This window comes from Bidens hawaiensis, unplaced genomic scaffold (genome assembly GCF_021521415.1).
Source record: "Bidens hawaiensis isolate Kalapana, Puna unplaced genomic scaffold, B.hawaiensis_p1.1 tig00014715_1, whole genome shotgun sequence".
NCBI lineage: Eukaryota > Viridiplantae > Streptophyta > Magnoliopsida > Asterales > Asteraceae > Bidens > Bidens hawaiensis.
Window position 1 is genome coordinate 77,410 of NW_027492289.1, and position 25,473 is coordinate 102,882.

At 35.7% G+C, this 25,473-nt stretch overlaps 1 long non-coding RNA gene and 1 pseudogene across 2 annotated transcripts; one reads left to right on the forward strand and one right to left on the reverse strand.

The window, feature by feature from the left end:
• The first annotated feature begins 661 nt into the window (after positions 1 to 661).
• LOC143547378 (uncharacterized) lies at positions 662 to 21,129 on the forward strand (annotated as a pseudogene). Its single transcript, XR_013137758.1, has 35 exons — positions 662 to 865; positions 7,063 to 7,230; positions 7,336 to 7,425; positions 7,526 to 7,662; positions 7,747 to 7,837; positions 7,916 to 7,998; positions 8,102 to 8,208; positions 8,661 to 8,813; positions 9,511 to 9,575; positions 10,223 to 10,310; positions 10,512 to 10,590; positions 10,676 to 10,784; positions 10,867 to 10,926; positions 11,211 to 11,329; positions 11,412 to 11,793; positions 11,878 to 12,062; positions 12,170 to 12,242; positions 12,416 to 12,555; positions 12,644 to 12,824; positions 13,523 to 13,870; positions 14,266 to 14,433; positions 14,511 to 14,801; positions 14,944 to 15,120; positions 15,973 to 16,236; positions 16,328 to 16,426; positions 16,939 to 17,123; positions 17,204 to 17,538; positions 18,410 to 18,563; positions 18,665 to 18,775; positions 19,363 to 19,530; positions 19,609 to 19,723; positions 19,801 to 19,949; positions 20,554 to 20,657; positions 20,734 to 20,793; positions 20,877 to 21,129. The product of XR_013137758.1 is annotated as an uncharacterized LOC143547378 (transcript).
• LOC143547379 (uncharacterized) lies at positions 8,219 to 8,624 on the reverse strand. Its single transcript, XR_013137759.1, has 2 exons — positions 8,531 to 8,624; positions 8,219 to 8,295 (listed from the first exon to the last, which is right to left on the reverse strand). It is a non-coding gene; the product is annotated as an uncharacterized LOC143547379 (long non-coding RNA).
• Positions 21,130 to 25,473: the final 4,344 nt, after the last annotated feature.

The window sequence follows — 25,473 nt, forward strand, 5'->3', positions numbered from 1 at the left end:
TATGGTACTAAACCCGGTTTTACGACCCTAAATTTATTATGTTTTGCTCATTTTATTATATGGACTAATACAATGTTATTGGGCTGAGGGGGTTTTGTGGAGGTAACCCTAACTGGGCTAGGCCCATTAGGGTACCATGATGGTGGCCATGAGGCTCCCTATATAAGGAGGTCTCCACCTCCTTATTAGGGGGGATTATTCTCAATAAGAGCCACCACCATATTTTTGTGTCTGTGAACAAGAGATCCTGTAAAATTTCTTAGCGGTCACCTCCACACCCCCAAAAAGTCATTGCAGATCCCAACCAGCCGGAGAAGAAGATTAAGACGTGGTTCGTTCATCTCGAAATCCGTGGAAACATCGTCATGGATCAGGTCAGATTCATCTCGTGCTTCGACAACCCCATTTTACCGATCTCTCATCCCATCCCATCCCATCCCATCCCATCCCATCAAACATATAAGTTTTATAAAAATGTTATTAAAGGTGTAAATGAGGCAATTATTATTAGTTACTTGGAGAAAGGAACAAAACAAAACAAATAGATTTTTGTTGAGTGAGGGATGTCAAACAAAGGCAGCAACCTTTAAAATCATCTCTCATTCTCTCTCGTTTTATAATAATAATAATAATTGTTAACGAACTCAACTCCTGTGCAACAATGGCGGCATCATCAGGATCTTCAGCAGGAGGTGGTGGTAAATCGGATGGTGAAATGGAAGAGATGCTGGATCGAATGCTGACTCGACTGGCGCTGTGCGATGACTCCAAACTCCAAAACTTGCTCTCCAAGCTACTTCCTCTCACCATTTCCTCCCTCTCTCGTCAGAACCAAGGTAGGTGGTATACTATTTGTAGGGGTATGGTACTAAACCCGGTTTTACGACCCTAAATTTATTATGTTTGGCTCATTTTATTATATGGACTAATACAATGTTATTGGGCTGAGGGGGTTTTGTGGAGGTAACCCTAACTGGGCTAGGCCCATTAGGGTACCGTGATGGTGGCCATGAGGCTCCCTATATAAGGAGGTCTCCACCTCCTTATTAGGGGGGATTATTCTCAATAAGAGCCACCACCATATTTTTGTGTCTGTGAACAAGAGATCCTGGAGATTTCTTAGCGGTCACCTCCACACCCCCAAAAAGTCATTGCAGATCCCAACCAGCCGGAGAAGAAGATCAAGACGTGGTTCGTTCATCTCGAAATCCGTGGAAACATCGTCATGGATCAGGTCAGATTCATCTCGTGCTTCGACATTGGCGCCATCCGTGGGACGGCAATGAACCACGCTTCGCTTCTCGTCTCGGCCCTCCGATCTGTTCATCAATATCTCGGGTCTACGGTTTCTTCTTTCAGATATGTTCTATGGAAATCCAAAAATCCGTAGATCTAAAAAATACTTCCAGATCTGAAAATACACAGGAAGAAATACCACCGAACTTTTGGGGAAAACCCTTAGATCTGTGTTTTTTCTAAGTGAAATATACCAAATCTAGTTATGATTTTTTCAGATCTGGGTTCGTTTGAGCAACAGTCACACTTCATATTCATAGATCTATAAATCCTATTAGATCTGTTGGTTTTACATAAAACCTACCTGATGTGGATATTCAAAATTTCTAGATCGTGCGCGCCACCGCGGATCAAAATCGCTCCCTGTGGATCAACTTCGGATTCCGCATGCGCGCTCCCGGCGATCACTCTACGCCACAGCGGGTCGCATGCGCGCTCCCGGCGATCACTCTACGCCACAGCGGGTCGCATGCGCGCTCCCGGCGATCACTACACGCCACAGCGGGCCGCATGCGCGCTCCCGGCGATCACTCTACGCCACAGCGGGTCGCATGCGCTCTCCCGGCGATCACTCTACGCCACAGCGGGTCGCATGCACGCTCCCGGCGATCACTCTAAGCCACAGCGGGTCGCATGCGCGCTCCCGGCGATCACTCTACGCCACAGCGAATTGCATGCGCGCTCCCCGGCGATCACTCTACGTCACAGCGGGTCGCAAGCGCGCTCCCGGCGATCACTCTACGCCACAGCGGGTCGCATGCGCGCTCCCGACGATTACTCTACGCCACAGCGGCTCGCATGCGCGCTCCCGGCGATTACTCTACGCCACAGCTCACGCATATCACATGCTCATGAAGACAGCCAAAACCTATGCTCGTGGCGCATATCACATGCTCACGTATCACGCATGCTCACGCGTATCACGTATGCTCACGCATACCACATATGCTCACGCATCACGTATGCTCACGCATCACGTATGCTCACGCATATCACATTCTCACGCATCTCATATGCTCACGCATCACATATGTTATTGGGCTTCACGTACGCTCATGCATATTAGATGCTCACGCATCATGCACGCTCACGCACCACATCTGCGCGTGACAATAAAGGAGACATTGCGCAGGCCGCGCGTAAGCGACATAACAAATGAACAGTCTAATCCAAATCAGGATAAGAACAACCATGATTGTACTCATATGGCTACGCGCCATACTTAAAGGTTGGGAATCCTCATAATATCCCATATGGCTACGCGCCATACTTAAAGGTTGGGAATCCTCATAATATCCCATATGGCTACGCGCCATACTTAAAGGTTGGGAATCCTCATAATATCCCATATGGCTACGCGCCATACTTAAAGGTTGAGAATCCTCATAATATCCCATATAGCTACGCGCCATACTTAAAGGTTGGGAATCCTCATAATATCCCATATGGCTCGCGCCAAACTTAAAGGTTGGGAATCCTCATAAACCCATAGGCCTCGCGCGCAAGCTTTTATTATTCTTATAGCTCGTAAGACGCCACACGCGCAGGCTTCATTATTCTCATAGATCCGTAAGTCGCCTCGCGCGCAGGCTTCATTATTTTTACAGCTCGTAAGTCGCCTCACGCGCGCAAGCTTTATTATTCATATAGCTCGTAAGACGCCTCGCGCGCAAGCTTTTATTATTCTTATAGCTCGTAAGACGCCTCGCGCGCAAGCTTTTATTATTCTTATAGCTCGTAAAACGCCTCGCGTGCAAGCTTTTATTATTCTTATAGCTCGTAAGACGCCACGCGCGCAGGCTTCATTATTCTCATAGATCCATAAGTCGCCTCGCGCGCAGGCTTCATTATTTTTACAGCTCGTAAGTCGCCTCGCGCACAAGCTTTTATTATTCTTATAGCTCGTAAGACGCCTCGCGCCCAAGCTTTTATTATTCTTATAGCTCGTAAGACGCCTCGCGCGCAAGCTTTTATTATTCTTATAGCTCGTAAGACGCCTCGCGTGCAAGCTTTTATTATTCTTATAGCTCGTAAGACGCCACGCGCGCAGGCTTCATTATTCTCATAGATCCGTAAGTCGCCTCGCGCGCAGGCTTCATTATTTTTACAGCTCGTAAGTCGCCTCACGCGCGCAAGCTTTTATTATTCTTATAGCTCGTAAGACGCCTCGCGCGCAAGCTTTTATTATTCTTATAGCTCGTAAGACGCCACGCGCGCAGGCTTCATTGTTCTCATAGATCCGTAAGTCGCCTCGCGCGCAGGCTTCATTATTTTTACAGCTCGTAAGTCGCCTCACGCGCGCAAGCTTTATTATTCTTATAGCTCGTAAGACGCCTCGCGCGCAAGCTTTTATTATTCTTATAGCTCGTATGACGCCTCGCGCGCAAGCTTTTATTATTCTTATAGCTCGTAAGACGCCTCGCGCGCAAGCTTTTATTATTCTTATAGCTCGTAAGACGCCTCGCGTGCAAGCTTTTATTATTCTTATAGCTCGTAAGACGCCACGCGCGCAGGCTTCATTATTCTCATAGATCCATAAGTCGCCTCGCGCGCAGGCTTCATTATTTTTACAGCTCGTAAGTCGCCTCGCGCACAAGCTTTTATTATTCTTATAGCTCGTTAGACGCCTCGCGCGCAAGCTTTTATTATTCTTATAGCTCGTAAGACGCCACGCGCGCAGGCTTCATTATTCTCATAGATCCGTAAGTCGCCTCGCGCGCAGGCTTCATTATTTTTACAGCTCGTAAGTCGCCTCACGCGCGCAAGCTTTATTATTCATATAGCTCGTAAGACGCCTCGCGCGCAAGCTTTTATTATTCTTATAGCTCGTAAGACTCCTCGCGTGCAAGCTTTTATTATTCTTATAGCTCGTAAGACGCCACGCGCGCAGACTTCATTATTCTCATAGATCCATAAGTCGCCTCGCGCGCAGGCTTCATTATTTTTACAGCTCGTAAGTCGCCTCACGCGCGCAAGCTTTATTATTCTTATAGCTAGTAAGTCTCCTCGCGCGCAAGCTTTTATTATTCTCATAGCTCATAAGTCGCCTCGCGCGCAAGCTTTATTATTCTCATAGCTCGTAAGTCGCCTCGCGCGCAGGCTTTTATTATTCGGCGTGCTATATCTTATTCATGCTAGTGCACCATCATTATCATAAAAACCACAACACGTCACCATCATGAAGAAAACCTCCCAAAACTCAAAGACAATAAAGATAAGGCCGAAGAAAAGGGAAAAAACCGCCTCACGCCCTAACACACCTCATAAAGTCCAGCGCTCCACCTAAACGCTTGCGCGCCCAGGAGCAACGCTGGACTTGGGGGGGCTTGTAGGGGTATGGTACTAAACCCGGTTTTACGACCCTAAATTTATTATGTTTGGCTCATTTTATTATATGGACTAATACAATGTTATTGGGCTGAGGGGGTTGGAGGTAACCCTAACTGGGCTAGGCCCATTAGGGTACCATGATGGTGGCCATGAGGCTCCCTATATAAGGAGGTCTCCACCTCCTTATTATGGGGATTATTCTCAATAAGAGCCACCACCATATTTTTGTGTCTGTGAACAAGAGATCCTGGAGATTTCTTAGCGGTCACCTCCACACCCCCAAAAAGTCATTGCAGATCCCAACCAGCCGGAGAAGAAGATCAAGACGTGGTTCGTTCATCTCGAAATCCGTGGAAACATCGTCATGGATCAGGTCAGATTCATCTCGTGCTTCGACACTATTACTATCTCATCCATCCACTTTCCTATAACAATAATAATTAGGTTTTTATATGTTTATGACCTACCTGATTGCTTACTATGTTAATTAGGTTGCCAAATTTTACTATGTCTTTTTATGGTGAAGTGGAAAAGAACTTGTGGGATTGTGAAATGTGTTAACTGCATAAAATTGCAACTTTGCTTAGCTGCCTGTTATTCTAGTTTGAACCCAAATAAATTTTATGAACTTGCAGAATCAATAATTTTTGTTCTTTAGTAACAGGTAGAATCAATAGATTTCAGTAGGATCAGATTTGCCATTCAAAAGGGGGGTGGCGGCGCAGCTTGTTGCCTGTTACCTGCCTCTCTATTGTAATTGGATCCTTTTATTGCTGTTAATAAAAAGTTCATTATTATCGATTAAAAAAGCCTTTAGTGGATGATGCAGGGCATTTTAGACTTAAATATTGGAAAATTTATTAATAACAATGGAACTTTTCTTGAATTATATTTTGCTTATCCATCTTGATAGATCTTCATAATATGATTGTTTCTACTCTGATTACCATTTTCTTTTGGTAAAAGTTTGGTTTGGTGGAGTGTGATCTTAATTACGGTTTCTTGAAAGAATTTGAATGTTTTGTACAGCTTTTTCTAATCTCGGTAGCCTAACAGTTTTTTAAGTTTTATTTTATTAATTATATATAGAATTTATGGCTAGATTAAATTGCAGGTTCTTTTTTTGGCAATGTTTGATTGTTCAAACTTTTCTACATTCATTAATATTAAAAGTTTTCTATATTACCATAATGGTTAACAATGGTGCTCCAATGAGTTAAGCTAGGTATAAGTTGTATATTGCTTCCACTTTTGTTTAGGGAAGGCTAGCCTTAGAGTAGCTAACTGCTGTTTTCTAGAAAAGCTGGAACTGTATCAGACTCCAATTTTATTTTACAATATTAGTGAAGAGATTTTTATGTGCTGATGTTTCTCTTTATTCTGTTTAAATTTAATTGCAGTAAATTGGTTTGAATTTGATGTAGTTCTCTTTTATTCAAAGTGTTTCAGACTCAACTTCTTTTTGAAAATTTTGAAGCTAGATGTGTTGTTTATGCATTTTTTAGCGATGGAATGAACCTTATTGGAGATCTTAAGATCTTAAGTTTGTGAACCGCTCTATATTCTTATGATCTCGCGGAAAAGAGGTTGGAAAGATGCGATTCCCATACGCTGAATATCTAATTCTAATGTTGCAAACTAAATTCTCTAGTTGATAGTAAAGGGTTCATGAACAAACTTTAGAAGGTTGTTAGGTATAAGTCTGATGATGATTTGTACGCACTAAGCATCAATGCCGTGCTCTCTGACTTGTATAAAGAGTCTCATTTCTTTTTCTAATTGCTACTGACAATGATTCGAATAAAGCCATAAGCCCTATTAAGGCCTTCCATTTAGATGATATCAATGAGCTTTTCATGGTTACTTATTTTTTTATCTTCAAGGGTGAGCTACTCATCAAATATTCATACTAATAATATGGGCTTTGAGCACGAAGCTAAGATGGGATTACTAGTTAACAAAGGCACCAAACCTAAGTTAAGCTGTGCCTTTTAAATTTTTACTCTCTACTTTTTATTTTGTGCTTTAGGCTGAGTTAAAGTTGCATGTAGAATGTAATATAAAAAACTAGTAAGCAAAGGTAAAATGAACTGAATTTGTGTGCATTTATAAATTGTCACTTTATTTATTTATTTTTTTTTTGTTGGAGGTGGTATAAGTTGTCATGAGAGGTTTTTATTTGTGCGTGTGCGCGTTCATGCTTGTAGAGTTGTAGTACCCGTCACCTTTTGGCCTTTATTTTGCGATACCCATATAGCTTTCCTTTTGTTGTGAGTTTTTCATTTTGCTCAATGAAGGGTGTCACCAAAAGGGCGATGAAGAGTCAAGCAACCATAATGCCAGCTCTAAATGGTCTATATGTTTATAGTTGATTCGAGGTTATCTATACTTTTGAGACAATAGTGTCAGATTTTGAGATTTTGTTGGTTATAACAGGTGATGGAAATTCTAAGTCATGTCAACAAGAGAGTTAAACACCAGCAAGAAATAGGTCTGCCTTTGGAAGAGTTATGGCAGTTGTATATGGAAGATAATGCTGCTTTGAAGGTTAGAAACTTTTCCATCGTGTATGTCGAGATGGCAATCGATCGTGTCAGCAAAGAGGTCTGTATTAGTAGCTTTGTTGTATGAGCTTGTTTTTACATTAATCGGGAAGTTGTTTCCAAATCTTTTCTGAAAATTGTTTTCCTTTTAAATGCCTACATTCAGCAAAAGGAAAATATTGCGCCAACTATGATAGCTAACATCTCAAAGCTTCCTTCGCAACACCAAGATATAATTTTGAGAATTGTCTTAAAGGTATGTTTACTTCTATTTTCTAAGCATTTTTGTGGATATAGTTGTTAGTCACGGGCCACCATATGCATGATTGATGATTCATGCACACAATTTGTTTTAGGTGATCGGTGAATGTCACCCAAGTAAAGTTAGTGATGAAATTGCTGCAAAGTATCGACTCATTACTGGATCTCAAGACAGAGAGTTGTTTGTTGAATTTTGTCTTCATATGCTTTTGTATCAACCACCATCTGCTAGGTTTAGATCCAATTTGTTTTAAACCTCTTTTTTCTTATTGAGATTAATATCATCAATAATCCTAATAACTTATTTATATTTCAGTGGGGGAGCCCCACCCGGTCTTTCAGTTTCTCAAAGCAATCGTGTGATGGGGAAGACTCCACTGAATCATGATATGCTTCTAGTACGAAAGGTGAAACTACTAATCCTAGTTTTTTCTGAGATACTTTAATTGTTGATGTTTTTATATACCTTATCTTCTGTTTTGTAGCTGGGTTTGTTAAATGTTGTAGATATCATGGAGCTGCCGGCTGAACTTGTATATCCTCTCTATGTTGCTGCATGTGCAGACAGGTACATGCTCTTTATCCCGTAAATTATTAATCATTTCAAATTTTGTATTAACTTTTAGTTTCTGTCGAAGGATGAGTTCATATTTTGGGTATTGTTTATTCAGACACGAGCCTGTAATAAAGAGAGGCGAGGAACTTTTGAAGAAGAAAGCTTCTGGAGTACATTTGGAGGACCCCAAGCTGATAAATAGGCTGTTTTTGCTATTCAATGGTATGAAAAGTTGAACCATTTTGCTATCTGATCTACACTAGCATATTAATATAGAAAACGTATTCCATAATCCATATTTGCGTCAATCTTAAAATTGTTACCCTAGTTTTAAAGATTTTGTAAGCTGCATAGTTTTTTTGGATGTATATGAGTAGTACAGTGAATTATAAAGTAGCATTTTGATTAAATACAAGATCCTTTGAAAATGAATGCATCTTGATTGATTGTTGTGTTCATTATTACACACTTTTTTGTGAACCATTTTGTCACTACAGTTTGGCTAGGATTCTTCATGCATTTAGTTATCCATGTATTCCAGCACAATACTGTCTTTGTTGGAATGGTCAAATTATCTTAACTGCTCGTGATTACACCAACTTTTTGGAGATTCTTGCTACATGATTGAGAGACCATAGGGTAATATTAAAAGCACAGTGATCTTTGTTGTGCAGGGACTGTTGGAGCTGAACATATTGCTCCAGATTCAAGAGTCAATCCCGGGAATCCTGCTTTGAGAGTGAGGTTGATGTCGGCTTTTTGCCGGTCAGTCACAGCAGCAAATAGTTTTCCTTCAACTTTACAGTGCATATTTGGTTGCATATATGGTATGTGTTTTTTGGTTTATGTATTTTTTAGTATTTCAAGCTCCAAAGTGGCTTTTTTTCGCTTATTTATATGCATAATGCATCCATGTGGCTGTAGTATGTAGATTGTTGGTTTGTCCATTGATATATTTCATCTGCAAGTTTGTATACATACACTTATGTCTAGCACGAATCTTGCTATGCTAGTAATCTCATGAATCATGTAATACACCCATTACATATATGTATTCAAGATTTGAATATAAGTAGTTACCATGCTCTGCACCTCGATGCTGGTTATACAACAGTACATATTATTTGCATGTGGTCATTCTTTTAATCATATAGTGAGGCGGATAAGCTTAATCAATATATAATTGAAGACCATTTCATTGATTTAGTAATCACCCTTATAAGTTTTTCTTTTAATAGATTTCTTAACTAAACTGAAAGTTACTTCTCTAGACCTTCGTATTGTGGTGATCTTTTAATAAAATGGTCAATTTTTAGAGTAAAAGCAATGATACTTTGGCATCTGTTACTTTTTAACAAACCTAATATTTGGATCATTTTGCATATGACTATATTTGTGTTCATGTTAAAGATTGAATGACAAACTGCTTTCTCCTGACTGTGTACACTCACATTAATGTTTTATTTGATTGCCTGTCTATTATTAGGTTTAATACGTTAACCATGTGAAAACATTCTTTTCTAGGAAATGGTACCACATCAAGGTTAAAGCAATTAGGAATGGAGTTCACTGTATGGGTTTTTAAGCATGTAAGTGATGCTTCTTATCAAATTACTTTGAATAACATTTTATGATGCATTGTTCCACACAAATTATTATGGATGATACCACATGAAGAGAATTTGTTGTCTGTACTAAGTAGAAAATAATCATCACAAAGGAATTGAAGTGCATAAATTTGGATCTCTAATGTGTGATCTTCAATTTTGAAATCCTAGATTCAAGCTTTATTATGCATAGTGATGGAGATTGATGACGGTGTACCAATACTGGAAGTTGGTTAGGAGGTGGATTCATTGTTTGATATATCAGTTTTCAGAACTACAAAATAGCATAATAAACTCTAACTTTGTTTGTTACTAGCACATGAGTCGCTGTTGTTCTCCAATATGCCCATGACCAGAGAGATCTGCTGTTTCTTTTACGATAATCCTATAGTTCATCATTTAACCTGATTATGCTTATCTGGATACATATACGATAATACAACCTTATCTACCTTGTTTTGTAATTATTTACTTTGGATGCATGTCTGTTTGCTTTTTAAAAATGATAAAACGGTGTTTCTTTTTGATATCTTTGGTTTATTTAAGTGTTGCTCTAGGTGATATTTCTCTTTAATTTTTTTTTTGAAGTCTTTTGACATTTTTTACTTCATTACCTTAAAAATATACAGGCCAAAATTGATCAACTCAAACTTATGGGCCCTGTTATACTTGGTGGCGTACTCAAGTCCCTAGATGGTTTTACTGGTTCAGAATCAGGTGTTTCTCTGAAGACCTTGTCTTTTGGGTGGTATATATGAGAAGTTATAATTCATCATCATCATCGTACTCAGTATATCCCACCAATAGCAATGCTATGGTAGGGTCTGAGGAGGGTAAGATGTAGACAGCCTTACCTCTATCCCATAGGGGTAAGATGAGAAGTTATAATTCACGTGTTTATAATCTCATTCATTATAGACTCAATTGCACGGGAGACCAAAACCTTTGCTTACCAAGCAATTGGATTGCTTGCAAAGCGCTTGCCTCAACTTTTCAGGTGTTTATTCTATTTTTCTCTCATGTCATTTGCTTTCGTTTATTATCACGGACTTATGGCATAATGGTGCACATATATTCTGCAGAGATAAAACTGACATGGCTATTCGGCTTTTTAATGCTCTGAAATTAGAGTCACCGTCAATTCGTTTAATTGTTCAAGAAGCAACCAATTCTCTTGCTATTGCATATAGAGTATGACTTGCAACCAAATCACAAGTTACTTATTTTACCTCTAATAGAATGAGTTCTTAATCCTGTGTTGATTTATTGTTAGGATGCGCCAATAACAGTCTTAAATGATTTAGAGTCACTTCTGCTGGAAAATGCTCAAGTGGTACAATTCATTAACATGCTAATTCTTCATTTCTCTTATTTATATGATGGTTGGGGTTTGTTAGTTGTATTTAGTTATAATTAGGGTTTTAGCCCATATAGTTGGCTAAAGCCCATGGGCCTTTTATGGGTTGATAGCTAGGGTTTATTTGTGTATAAATAGATGTAGTTGTTTATGTATTTCTCACACCTTCAAGTAATAAACATTACTTTCACTACAACCATCTTCTTTACAGGGTCTTCTTTTGTTACTAATATTTGAATCTATTATGTTATTGGTACAAGGAACAAGGTGAAGTACGCTTTTGTGCGGTGAGATGGGCGACAACTTTATTTGACTCACAGCATTGCCCAAGCCGGTTTATCTGTATGCTTGGTGCTGCAGACACTAAATTGGATATAAGGTCTGTTAAACATTATTTATGTAAACATTTTAATTTCAACTGTATTTTCAGAATATATTAATTATGCTAATCTTTTTTACAGGGAGATGGCATTGGAAGGTCTTTTCCTTGGTAAAGATCAAGGAAGATCCACTAATGAAAACATAAATCTCAAGTACCCTAAACTTACAGACATACTAAACTATATTGTTAAACAACAGCCTCGATTGTTAGAATCCAGTGAAATAAGGGAAGAACGACTTCTTTTTCCATCCCAAACATATGTTGCTGCAATCAGGTTTTTGTTACAGTGCTTTGAGGCTGATGTGGAGCAAAACACAGCAACAGAAAGCACTCCTGAGTTTGTGTCTTCATTAGGTCACATGTGTTTGCTGTTAGAGCATGCAATGGCGCACGAAGGTTCTGTGGACTTGCATGCTACTGCCTCTAAAACTTTAATCAAAATTGGATCTCACTTTCCTGAGGTATATTATTTGTACATTGATTTGATGCCTTTGTTTTGATTCTTATATGTTTTATTAATTATGATAAACATTGTTTGATTTTAGATGTTAGCTTCAAGATATGCCAACAGAGTACCCTGGTTAAAGCATTTACTAACCCATGTGGACTTAGACACACGGGAATGTGCAGCTCGCCTACTTGGAATTGCGTCTTGTGGTCTTTCTTTGCCTGCTGCTTCTGATCTTGTTCATGAACTCATTTCATCAATCAAAGGATCCGCGAAATCAAGGTTTGCGCATCGCGACATAATAAATTATTTTTGCTTGCAGGTCTCCTTCAAATTGTAATCGTTGCTCAAAGTTAGAGTTACTGATTGGGTTTAATATTGTTTATCAGGTTTGAAATTCAGCATGGAATGATATGTGCTCTTGGATATGTTACTGCAGACTGTTTGTTGAGAACCCCTACTGTAAGTCCCTCTTAGCACTTTATCCCTAAACTCTACACTATAAATTTAAACACTATATCATTAAACCCTAAACACTAATCCCAAAACTATAAACCACTCAGTTTACTCTCTCTATCTCTCTTGACTTGTCTTTTGCTTCAATCTTTATAAGATATGTGTATAACTGTTTGCAGATCACGGATTCATTATTCCAAGATACATTAAATTGTCTAGTTGATGTAGTCAATTCCGAGACTGCTACATTAGCTTCTGTTGCAATGCATGGTTTAGGTCACATTGGGCTTTGTTCCCCACTTCCAAAGTTAGTTCTGGCACAGGTGAATATTGAATTCTTTTAAGTGGAACTTGGGGACCATATAAAATTCTTTTTATCCATGTGGGTTCCACTAATGTTTGATCTTTTCAACTTCAGATGATGTTTTGACATTACTGCGTGAAAAGTTAAGCAAAATCCTCTCTGGTGATGATATCAAAGCAAATCAAAGAATTGTTCTATCTTTGGGGCATATGTGTGTAAAGGAATCGTCTTCTACCATTATCAGTGATGCGCTTGACTTAATCTTTAGTCTTGCACGGTCTAAGGTAAATCAATATCTATTTTCTAATCTCGTATCTATTTTTTATGTGAAAAGTTCAATTTTAGTCTCAATCCCTTTCTAATCACTTGCAATATTCATGACAAGGATAATGTTTTTCAGTTGCCAATCTAGAAAATTAGAATATTTTTTTTAAATGTAATATAATACATGATGAAAATAATGAAAATTATTTTACACAAACTAATATCTATTAAATTTGAATATCTAGAGTGAATTTAAAAAAATATAATAAATTACAAATATTTTTTTTTTTATTTCTGTACATTTATATATCAAAAATTTGTATATAAAAAAATAATAAGTAAAGGAGTAGAATAAAAACGTAAACACATCAACAAAATCTGAAATTTATTTAAAAAAGAAAAAGAAAAAAGAAAAATAAAAATAAAAAACTAGTTAAGAAATGGGTAAATATGTAATTCTATAGTTTTAGTTTAAGGAAGGGTAAAATAGTCACTTTATAAATTTTTATTTAATAAAATGTATTGACATGGGTATATGTGATATTTATCTTTAAGGAAGGGTATATATGCAATTGACCAATTTTAGGAAGTGGATATATGTAATTAAAATTTTGGGTTAGGTATACATGTAATTAATCAAGTTTACTACTTACTAGGCACAATATGTAACCCTTCCTTTTTTTATGTGAAAAGTTAAAGTTTAGTCTCAATCGAGCAGGTTGAGGATGTTCTCTTTGCTGGTGGTGAAGCTCTTTCATTCATATGGGGCGGTGTTCCAGTGACTACTGATATGATCCTGAAAACCGACTACAGTTCACTCTCCATGACTTCAAATTATTTAATGGCGGATATATCCTCAGATGGGCCCACCACTAAATTTATTGGGCTTGAAGGAAATGAAGAGTACCATGTAGTTGCTAGAGATATGATTACTAAAAAGCTATTTGATAGTCTACTGTACAGTACCAAAAAAGAAGAGAGAGGTAGTGGAACTGTTTGGTTAGTATCACTGACAATGTATTGTGGTCGTCACCCGTCAATTCAGAAATTACTTCCAGATATCCAGGTATCAATATTTGATAAGATATGTGCTCTGATCTTATAATTGTATCTTGGTTTTAGTATGCACGATTCGCTCTCATGCATTTTGATCCAAAAAGTCGATATGTGAGACGTTTGTTACTAAAAAAATACTAGAGATTATTTGTAGACAATATTTTAACTTGCTAGCTTTTAAACTCTAAAAGTTTAGAAATTAAAATAAATAAATTAATGCTTAACCAAAACAAGTCTTTTAAGTAACCTATGCAGGAACTTACTAAAACTCAGAAATGTGCGAATCACGCATTATTAGATTTAGGGCACATCATCCTCGCACCATGGAATCACAGTGCATCACTCATCTGAAGTGCGCATTATAAAACCAAGACTGGTATCAATTTCCATGCTCTTTTATTGCAGGAAGCATTTTCACACCTAATTGGTGAGCAAAATGAACTCACACAAGAACTGGCATCACAAGGCCTAAGTATTGTTTATGAACTTGGTGATGCCTCAATGAAGAAGAATTTGGTAAACGCGTTAGTTGGCACTCTCACTGGTACCCGAAAGAGGAAAAGAGCCGTGAAGGTAACACTTGAAAGTTAGTCAAATTGTTCTTTATTTATTATTTTTTTTATTAATATACTTTTGATATGGTTTTTCAGCTCGCTGAAGACACAGAAGTATTCCAAGAAGGATCCATCGGTGGAAACCTTAGTGGAGGGAAACTTAGTACTTATAAGGAGCTCTGCAGTCTTGCAAATGAGATGGGACAACCAGACCTGGTTTATAAGTTCATGGATCTGGCTAATCATCAAGCTTCTTTGAATTCAAAAAGAGGTGCAGCTTTTGGATTCTCAAAGATTGCCAAGCTGGCAGGGGATGCACTACAACCGTATCTCCGTCAATTGGTTCCAAGGCTTGTTCGCTACCAGTATGACCCTGACAAAAATAGTGCAGGTATGCATACTTCAATAGTCTATGCTCAAGGGTATTTATGTCTTTTGTTATACATATGTATAAGCTAAAAGTTTTTGATCATCTGTGAAACACGGTCATGTTTTCTTTTTGTATTTTTTTGGATTCTTATTACTATAGGATGCGATGGCGCATATATGGAAAGCACTTGTTGCAGACTCCAAGAAAACCATTGATGAATATTTGGATCTTATCATTGAAGATCTCTTAGTGCAATGTGGATCTAGGCTTTGGCGTTCCCGCGAGTCTTCCTGTCTTGCTCTTGCAGATTTAATTCAAGGGCGTAAATTTGACCAGGTTTTATACTCGATATTTTTACTAGACTTATAGGTTTTAATTGTTTATTTACACAATTTTGTTCACATATTAAGCTTTAAAGATAATGGGTATTACACTGATTTAATGAAAGTTACAGTATTTTGTCTTTTGATCACATTAGCTTTAAAGATAAATTGGTATTACATTGAATTAATTAAGTTCCATTTATTGTCTTCTGATCACAGTTTTTAGCTTTAAAAATAGGAAAATTGGATTTTAATGATCTCACCTTTTTGCAGTTGGCCGATAATAATCCCACCTGAGCATATTTGCCACCTGCTCCACCTTTTACACTGTTTTTTCTCATTGGACCTCTGTTAAAAAAAAACTTTGCTTCGTCGAGTTTTATCCAAATTTCAGACTGATGTTTTAGGGCCTTTGATCGGAGGAGGATACGAGTCGATTAATGTAAAACTTACCTCGAAACGATGCTTTAATTCAGATGTTTAAACTTTAAGTTAACAAAAGGCAAGGATCATTGTTTCGAGGTAGGTTTGCATCAATCGACTCGTATCCTCCTTCCGATCAAAAGCCTAAAAACATCACTTTGAAATTCAGATAAAACTTAATGGAGTTAAGTTTTTTTAACGGGGGTCTAATGAGAAAAAAATAGTGCAAAGGTGGGACTGCTGGCATGAATATTATTCTCGGTGGGATTATTATCGGCCAACTACAAAAAGGTCGGATTGTTAAAATCCAATTTTTCTTAAAAATAAATGGGTATGTTACATTTTTTTTGTTCTTTTGATCACATTTTGAGCTTTAAAGATAGATGTGTATTACACTGATTTAACGAAAGTTTCATTTTTTTTTTGTACAATTGCATTGTAGGTTGGTAAGCATTTAAAGAGCATATGGACAGCTGCATTCCGTGCGATGGATGATATTAAGGAGACTGTTAGAACTGCTGGGGAAAGACTATGTCGTGCTGTTACTTCATTAACATTAAGGCTATGTGACATTTCTCTAACAGAAATTTCTGATGCAAGAAAAGCAATGGATATTGTTTTGCCTTTGTTACTTACTGATGGAATTATGAGTAAAGTCGATGATATTCGAAAGGCATCAATTACAATCGTTACAAAACTTGCTAAGGTAATATATATATTATCTTGTTGTGTATACTAAATTGTTATTTCTCTTGCAATTAGTAAATAAATAACTATACTATTTTCTATGTTTCCAGGGTGCGGGGGTTGCTATCCGTCCACATCTATCTGAATTAGTTGTTTGCATGCTTGAAAGTCTATCAAGCCTTGAGGATCAAGGACTGAATTATGTTGAGGTTTGTTTAATCATATAACTACCCACTAATATACAAGTAGGAAAATTTTCATATATCCCACTCTAAACCTTTGCCAGTTTAATATATGCCCAATCAAACTTCAAAATATCAAATATTATCAATTATAATACTTAAGATATCATGTTTACCTATTTTAGTTTGTTTCATTAAAAACCATTCATAATATGACCCATTTACCCTTATATTTCTTAAAATTATAATCATTTCGTATTAACTTGTTAAGTGAGATTAAAAGGGTAAAGTTGTCATAAACTAATTTTTTTTAATATTCGGTATATTTGATATTTTAGAGTTTGATTCGGTATATATGAAATTAGCGAGGTTTTGAGGGAGATATGAAATTGTTCCGTTTCTTTCTTGCTTCTTTTTCCCATCAGTGCTCATTAGTTCAATTTTGTTTCCTCTCTCTCTCTCTCTCTCTCACACACACACACACACACACACTTTCATTCTTGCATAATGACACCACTATGTTTCATTTTGCACAACAGAGGCATGCAGAAAATGCTGGCATACAAACAGAGAAGCTTGAAAACTTAAGAATTTCAATTGCAAAGGGCTCTCCACTGTGGGAAACTCTTAACATGTGCATAGAGGTTGTTGATGAACAATCACTAGAACAGTTGATTCCTCGTCTTTCTCAGTTAGCTCGATCTGGTGTTGGGCTAAATACCAGGTATAAATGCTGAAACCTATGCAACTATGTTAAGACATACTTATCATGTTCTGAATTGAAACCTGTTTGATTGTGCACAGGGTTGGTGTTGCAAGCTTTATTAGCTTGTTAGTTCAAAAAGTTGGTGACAGTATTAAACCGTTCACAAACACGCTACTTAAGCTCCTGTTTGTAGTGGTGAAGGAGGAGAGAAGTGCAACATCCAAACGTGCATTTGCAAATGCTTGTGCCTTTCTGATAAAATATGCAGCTCCTTCTCAAGTTCATAAGCTTATTGAACAAACTGCTGCTTTGCATACTGGTGATAGAAATCACAGATTGCGTGTGCCTTTTTATTAAAAAGCTTTGCGTCTACCTCTTCTGATATTTTGACTGGATATTATGCGACAGTTGTCCCAATTATTTTTCTTTCAAGGTTAGCTTCTGAAATATGTTTCTCGTACTATTTGAATCTTTTGTTTTTCTAGCCAGCCTTTTATGGTTTTGTGCAATTTCATATATATGATTCTAAAATTTTGAAGTTATGCATTTCCTTTCTAGCTCGAAAACACTAAAATAGTGTTTGTCCACAAACATATAATATCATATTTGTTCTGATCACAAAGAGGCCTCCATTTATGAAACTTTAGCTGCCTGAAAAATAAAAATTTAAATTTTTTGAATATTTTTGGACAAATATGTTTAGTTTTTTTTGGAGTTGGATATATACATAGGAGAGGATTCTAGCAGAAGACAGCTTTTTGCAGGATTTAAAATATAAAAGAACGGTAAAAATGCAATGTTTATTCACTTCTAATATTCTAAAAGTTATAAACAAAATTTGTTTATATACAAAATCGATACATGTGCATTTCATATTTAGGTTAACGTAAAAAAAAGGCATTCATTTATTTACTCTTACACTTTCAAATCATGTATAAGTTATATTTCCTACACAGAACCTAAACCTCTAAAAATGAAAAAAATATATATATGAACACGTTAGTTTAATGATTATTTATATACATTATATAGACCTTTGTATGTAAGAAGTAAAAGTTTTAAAAGGTATGAACCACCGATAGAAAAAATTAAACAATTTAGGTTTTTTCTTTTGTTCTCACAATAATGTGGTGTATTGTAATGAACCTCTCCATGTTGCTATATGTACTTTATTTGCACGAAAACTGACTTTGCAGTATGTTAACATAAAAAGGAAGAGTAGTTTGCCATCTATTACATCAGGCACTGGAGTGTAATATATTTCTTACATTGTTAGTCCTGCTATTACTATGGTTGTAATACAGATTTGAGGATGACAAGAACGTGTCAAGACTTTATGAGGACTTATGGGAAGAAAATATGACCAGTGAACGTCTCACCCTTCAGTTGTATGCAAGCGAAATTGTTACTTTAATAACCGAGGGAATTGCATCATCATCTTGGGCTAGCAAGAAAAAGGTAAACTAATTTATTCCGCTCTTTGTTAGCTCCTGTTCTTATTTAAAGCATCACATAAAAATATTATTATATTATATAATATGCTCTATTGCTTTATATAGGCAGCCAAAGCAATTGTAAAACTCTGTGAAGTGTTGGAGGAATCTGTTTCTTCGCATCATAAAGTGTTACTCTCATCTCTTATGAAAGAAGTTCCCGGCCGTATTTGGGAGGTTGGTTTTTCTTTAAATTTTGAGTAAATTGCACAAATAGTCCCTGTGGTTTGACCATATTGTAAGTTTGCTCCTCAGATTTTAAAATGAAAACTTAGTCCAAACATTTATTAGATGGTTGGATTTTTTGTCCCCACCATTAATCCCAGTTAGTGTTTAGGGTTACGTGAGGGTATATATGTCATTTTACATTTTTTAAATTTATTTGTTTAAAAGATAATTTTTAAACCCTAACTTGAAAACGCTCCAAACGTGAGAGAGAGAGAGAGAGAGAGAGAGTATTTTATTAGGGTTTGATTTGTGCAATTTGAAAGTATTTTATTAGGGTTCCAAATTTGAAGACACAATTACCCTCACATGAGCGACACAATGACACATGACATCACTTTTCAAGTTAAAATCTGAGTGTGGGCGGGGACTAAACAGTAAACGTGCAACCCTATCACAAATGCTTAGACTGAGTTCGCAATTTTTAGAAACTGGGAACCTAACTCGCAATATGAGGGACCGTTTGTGCAATATTTCTTATAATTTTAATGGCAAACTTTTATTTACCAGAATTGTAATAATTAGTTAATACCTGACAGGGAAAAGAGGATATATTGGAAGCATTATCCTCCCTTTGTACATCCTGTCACACAGCAATTTCTGCTGCTGATCCGACCATTGAAAATGACATCTTGAACATTGTAACCACAGCATGTAATAAAAAAGTAAAGAAGTTTCGTGATGCGGGCTTTCGCTGTCTAGACAAGGTAAAATAAGAGAACAAATAATTATTATAGCCTTGTATGAATTATATGTGAAATAACATGATTAACAAATGTTTTTAGGTTTTAAAAGCTTTCAAAAATCCAGACTTTTTTGGTGTGGTCTTTCCATTACTGTTTGAAATGTGCAATGCCGCCTTCATTTCCAAACAAGTGTCAAATGATACCGACAAAACAGGTCTGATATACCTTTTGAAATTGATAATTAAATCATTATATATTGTAACTAATGTTACTAATCAACCCTTAATGTAGAGGCACATGAGACAGAAGATTCTTCTGTTCCTCATGATAAGATTATAGATTGCATTACATCGTGCGTTCTTCTGGCTCGTTTGAATGACATTCTCAAATGGCAAAAGGAGTTGATTCAAATTCCCTAGCTCCTGCAATTCCTTGGATAGGTATGCACTAGTTATTGTTTTTTTTTTAAATTTATTATATAATATATATTGAAAGGCAAACTTTGATCGTGAGTGAAAAACACTATTCTTCTTACAAGTGCTTAAAGCATTTGGTACAATACGTTTAAGCATGGGTTTTCCAATGACTTACAAAAGGTCCCCTCTAAACTTACCATTTAGATCCTAAAGCTTTTGACTGTTATTTTTCTTAATTAATCATGTTATGCCACATGGACCACTAATATTTTATAATTCTTTTTTGTTTTTCTCTTATAACTTTTAAGGTACGATGTTTTATAAAGTTCCAAGTATGCCGTTGAGACATGCTTAAATTTTTTAATGTATCGGTATAAAATTTGTTCAAAACTGAGTTTTCAATGGTAATGTACAAGTGATCGAAGCACAAGCGTACACTTCATCATAACCGCCTTATTGCCATTTTAATTACAACTTTTCAACGTGAATATTTTACTGTGTATTTGACATCAGATTTTTTCATGGGTTTACGTGCATTTTGAAAACTTCTGTAAACAATCTGTGGTTCACGAATACACAAATACTAGTTAAACTTGAACTTATTCACTTAAAAACTTGATGTAAACAGTTAAAGTTTCGGTTTTCGCATCAATCAAAGAAGTATGCTCAAGGATAAATGAAGGGATGAGAGAATCTAGCCAATAAGCTGATGTTTCAGCTTTAGTTTCAGAGGTAACCGCATTTCAGTCAACAATCTTTGACTGACTATTAGATTCTAACAATAAACAAGTTGGTTTTGTGCCTGCAGTTATTTTACTCTCTGTCACCGAAGGTGATCGATTGTATATCCATTATAAAGATTGCCCAAGTATGTCACTCTTTCTAATATTCATGACAGCCAATTTGTGTTTATTTTAGAATTGAAATTTGGTTAATTGTTTGTTTTTTCAGGTTCACGTTGCGGCTTCAGATTGTCTTGAGGAAGTGATAAAGCTGTACAGAGAGTTTAATGGAGCAGGCGGCGTGCAGGCAGAAGTAGCGTTTAAAAGCGAACTTGCTCATCAATGGGAGATTGAGAAGAATGAGCAGGCCAAGTCATTAATGAAGAATTGCATCGACATTATCGAGTCTCTGCAACACAAATCTATCTAGGCTTTTGTTTACATTTATTAGATATTTCGAAAATCTGCAACAAAGTAGTTTATGTTTTTGAGGCAAAAGCAGCTTTGATTATTTATTCACACTAGTAGTGTTTATTGTATTGTTAGGATAGCTGGTATATACTAGATGATTAATTACTGTTTTCATCTAAGAATTGACTTTTACGTGATGGTTTTGATGCTGAATAAATAATACCTTTAACAAACAAACAAACAATCCTTTTAAGATGGATGTTTGGGTGTAAAGAATAAAAAGAAAGTGTGGTTTACTAATTAACTAGTAGAAAACCCGCGCGATGCCGCGACGTCGATGAATTTTAACGTGGTACTTGTTTATGATAGTTGATTAATCATCTCGTGATATATTGCACAATAGTCATGTTAGTTTCTTATTCGTATAATGTGTTACTGAAGTTTTTTTATGTATTTATGTTTATTGTTTTATTTTTCTTAAAGTTTTCGAGTTAATAGGATCGATGTAGTCTATATATGTCGTAAGATTTAGACATCAAAAGCATCCAACTTTTAATCAAGTATTCTTATTTTCCCTTACAACTTGAGAAAGTGCATATTCAAATATGGACTACCACATTACACATGAAAGATGACAATTGTTATAATACTGTATCGTATAGCACTAAGACCCTGTTTGTTTTTGCCTATTTTCTCTGAATAGAGGAAAACGTCTGATTCGGTCAGACGTGGGGCTGTTTGTTTTATTTTTGGTATTAAGTGGTTTAGCGTCTTAATAGCATCTGAACCAGTAAGAGCTTTTAGTGGGTCTGAAAACCTCTTAACCCAAAAAAAACATACGTTTGTCTCCGGCCTCCATTAACTTCTAACCCGGAGACTAGGCTCCATCTCCGATGACTAGAGGTTCGTCTCTAGCCTCCACCTCTTAATGATTCAGATTTCAGACATTTGAACTACCTCTTAACATTCAGATGTGGTATTCAGATTCAGACTTAAATCTCTAAAAAAAACAAACGGGGCCTAAGTAAATTAAATTTTGATATATTCAATATTTTTTCAATGTTAGTTCAAAAGCTAAATTCTGGAAACAGTATACATTTGGTTGGATAGCCGTTAATCACTATCATGAAAACATAACAAAAACTGAGATGAATTATTAATCTCTGTACACTTATATAATTTGATTATTTTTACAACACTAATCTTAGCAACACCTCGCTTGTCCATACATTTATAACCAACATAATCAACAAGAAATTTACACAAGAAAAAAAGGCCTTTGTTTCATTCAAATTACCTTTGGTACCATGCCAGAAATGTAAGCAACTGTAAGGAAGAATTTAAAGTTTGCATCACCCTTTTTTGCATATTCAATCTTCTCAAGCGGATCGATGGTGTTTCGGGCTGTTGGCTTTTTTCCGGCGAGGGCAGAAATGTAATTTCACAGTCTTTTTCATTACCATATGTGAAAACATGGTCGGTAGAAATCTCTTGAACCGAACTTGATTGTAACCAAGAAACAACAGGAATAGCCAATATCCTAAAGCTTATTTATAGCACGACAGCATATAGTTTAAGCCCTCCAAATGTTGCAAGCATAAGAAATAGATGCCATTCCCCGTCAAGTTTCTAGCCTGCGTTGCAACCAAAATCAGCCTATAATTACTAATTGAACCTACCTTTTACTTTGATTATAAAAGAAAACTGAAATGTTGCAGCTGCATTTGAAGTAGAGAATAGGTTTACTACCAATGCCAATACTCAGACTCGTCCCTAAAACAATTTTTAAAATTTAATATTAAATTAACCAGTGATGAAAATTTTCATACTTTGTGATATTTGTAGTATCATCAAGAGTAGACAAGAATATAATTTTCTATAGAATAATCAAAGAATGTCATAATCAAAAATAAAAAAAAGCCAAAGTGAACAGAATATAGGTATGCAAGTATAAAATGATAATCAAATATCATACTAAAAAACTTTAGTTTAGTTCGTCTTGAAGTTCGTTTCAGTCTTTTATCATTTTCTTCAATCTTCATTGATCCGGTTTTGTAGAGTTGAAATTTCATCTTGAAGTTCGTTTCTTTCAACTTTTACATGCCAATGAAAGATACAACTGATCACTAAACATAAAATGGTGATTTTGGTCCGTTACTAAAATAATAAAGTGGGCGCTGTTTATTAAATACGACAAGTTTGGCTTGCTTTATAAATTGAAACTTTTGACCAATGCAGTCAAAATTGTTACTTTGTCTCATTAACTAAAAATGATACATTTTTTTTCTTGTTTACTAAAACGAATATGTATGGCTTGTTTAATAATTTAAATAAAATTATAAATTTGGCACACTTACAAAAATTATAATTTGACCCGATTACTATATATGTTTGACCTTTTTACTAAAAAAGGATATGCTTGATCCATTTACTAAAAAAGAGTATGTTTGACCCGTTTATAAAAATTATAAATTTGACCCGTTGCATAAAGTAGCTCATTCTATCATGTTTACTTAAAAATAGTAACGTTCAGCATTTTACTAAAAATGCTAATTTTCAACTGAAAGATTTACATGAGTCATAAATGATATATATATATATGAACTAAATGTAAGAGGGATTAGCTTACAGAGTGGTTAACATGTACTCCTACTCCCGAGAAAACATTTGTTACTCCTCTAGTTGCACCATAAGTCAACTTGATTTAAAGATATAATCTGCAATGATGATCACATCAGTCCACACATTGGTCATAAATTCTGCACTGTTTGTTGCACTTAAAAACCTATAAGAAAACTAAAGCAACATTTTAGAAGGTTCGATCATGGTGACTTCTTGGAGTTACACTTGACGCCAAAGCTATACCAATACCAGCATACTCATTCAACAATCACCCCCTCGTTTATCTATTTTATTCCTTTATAATTTTTCCTAGTTTTTTAACATAAAAAAACCATCAAAGAGCTTCATACCAACCTTCATTGCCATGCTTTTCTTTCATTTGCTTTTGGTCCCGATATCCATTATTAGGTGGCTTCCTTTTCCAACAAAAGTTGAGAATCATAGTTGATTTTGTTTCTCCTCACCACGCGTAACTGAACAAGTTAATCATATCAAATTAATATTATACATTTCAAACTTACAAAGAATTATTTTATATGTGATAGCTTTAATAAATTCAATCAAAATTTCTTAAGTATAATATAAAGCAAGAAATTCCAGTATTAGCCAAATCGATTAAGACAACAACATCCAAACCAATTGGTCAGTCGAACCTGGAAAAAAATGCACGGACCTAGAATCTGAATTGGGATTTTCTTGAAGGGATTAAGGTCAACCAAAATCATTACCAGTCTTGCTTTGGACTGTAACAGAAAATGCGAGGAATACAAATATACAAGATTAGTAAAGTATAATAGGTGTTAAAATAAAAAAATATAAACCATTAAAATATTAGTAGATACTTACATAGATCATGTATTAAAGATTGTACAAGAATGATGGTTCGTTTAGAGAGCTTAGTTGCATAAGATCATCTAATCTATCAAAGAATCTCCAGATTTGTGGGTAATAAAGCTATGAAAACACACTTTACATACCTAAAATGAGAGATCAAATTAAAAGTCATGAATTTTTGAATCACCAATAAGTATAATTAACAATTAATCAAAAGTCTGCATCTTTTAAAAATTTATAGCTGAAAGTTTTAAATAAAACAATGCAAATCCAAAAGTAAATAAAGGCTAATTATCGCTTCAACCATCACTGTAAAATATGAAACCGAAAAGTAATTTATTCTTGAATAAAGCATTTTGAACCATATTAGCAAATAGATCAAACAAATCGCAAAACATGCAAATAATAATTTTTCTTAGTCCATAACTCATATTGCCTAATTTGAGGAATTTGCTCACCCTTTAAGACTAATTATGAACTCCAGTACCATTACCATTTAAGAAGCACATATGTCACCCTAACCAAAAAATCTAATTGCAGTTGGTACATTGAACAATAACACAATACAGAAAAAGAAAAAATCAATATAGTAATTGAACTTCCAACATACTTAACTCTCGCACAGAAGACACATTTGGAGATATAAACATACATCAAACTATATGTGACATCCGTCAAATTTGAGTCTCGCGTCGTTTTCGTTTTGTAAACTTTTATTACGTGAACCCGACTCAACATTATTTTAGAACTTTATTTATTTATTATACAGTATTATATTATATATTTCGATAACCAATAAATCGATGTTTGTCATATTATAGAGTCGTCAAGAAAAACATAAGTGTTTCAAACTAATTTTCGTTAAGTTGTTATAAGCTTTTAGAACCTTTAAACTCGTTTTAAACATTGATTTAAACTTAAGGGGGGTGTTTCTGTAAATATGTATATATATATATATA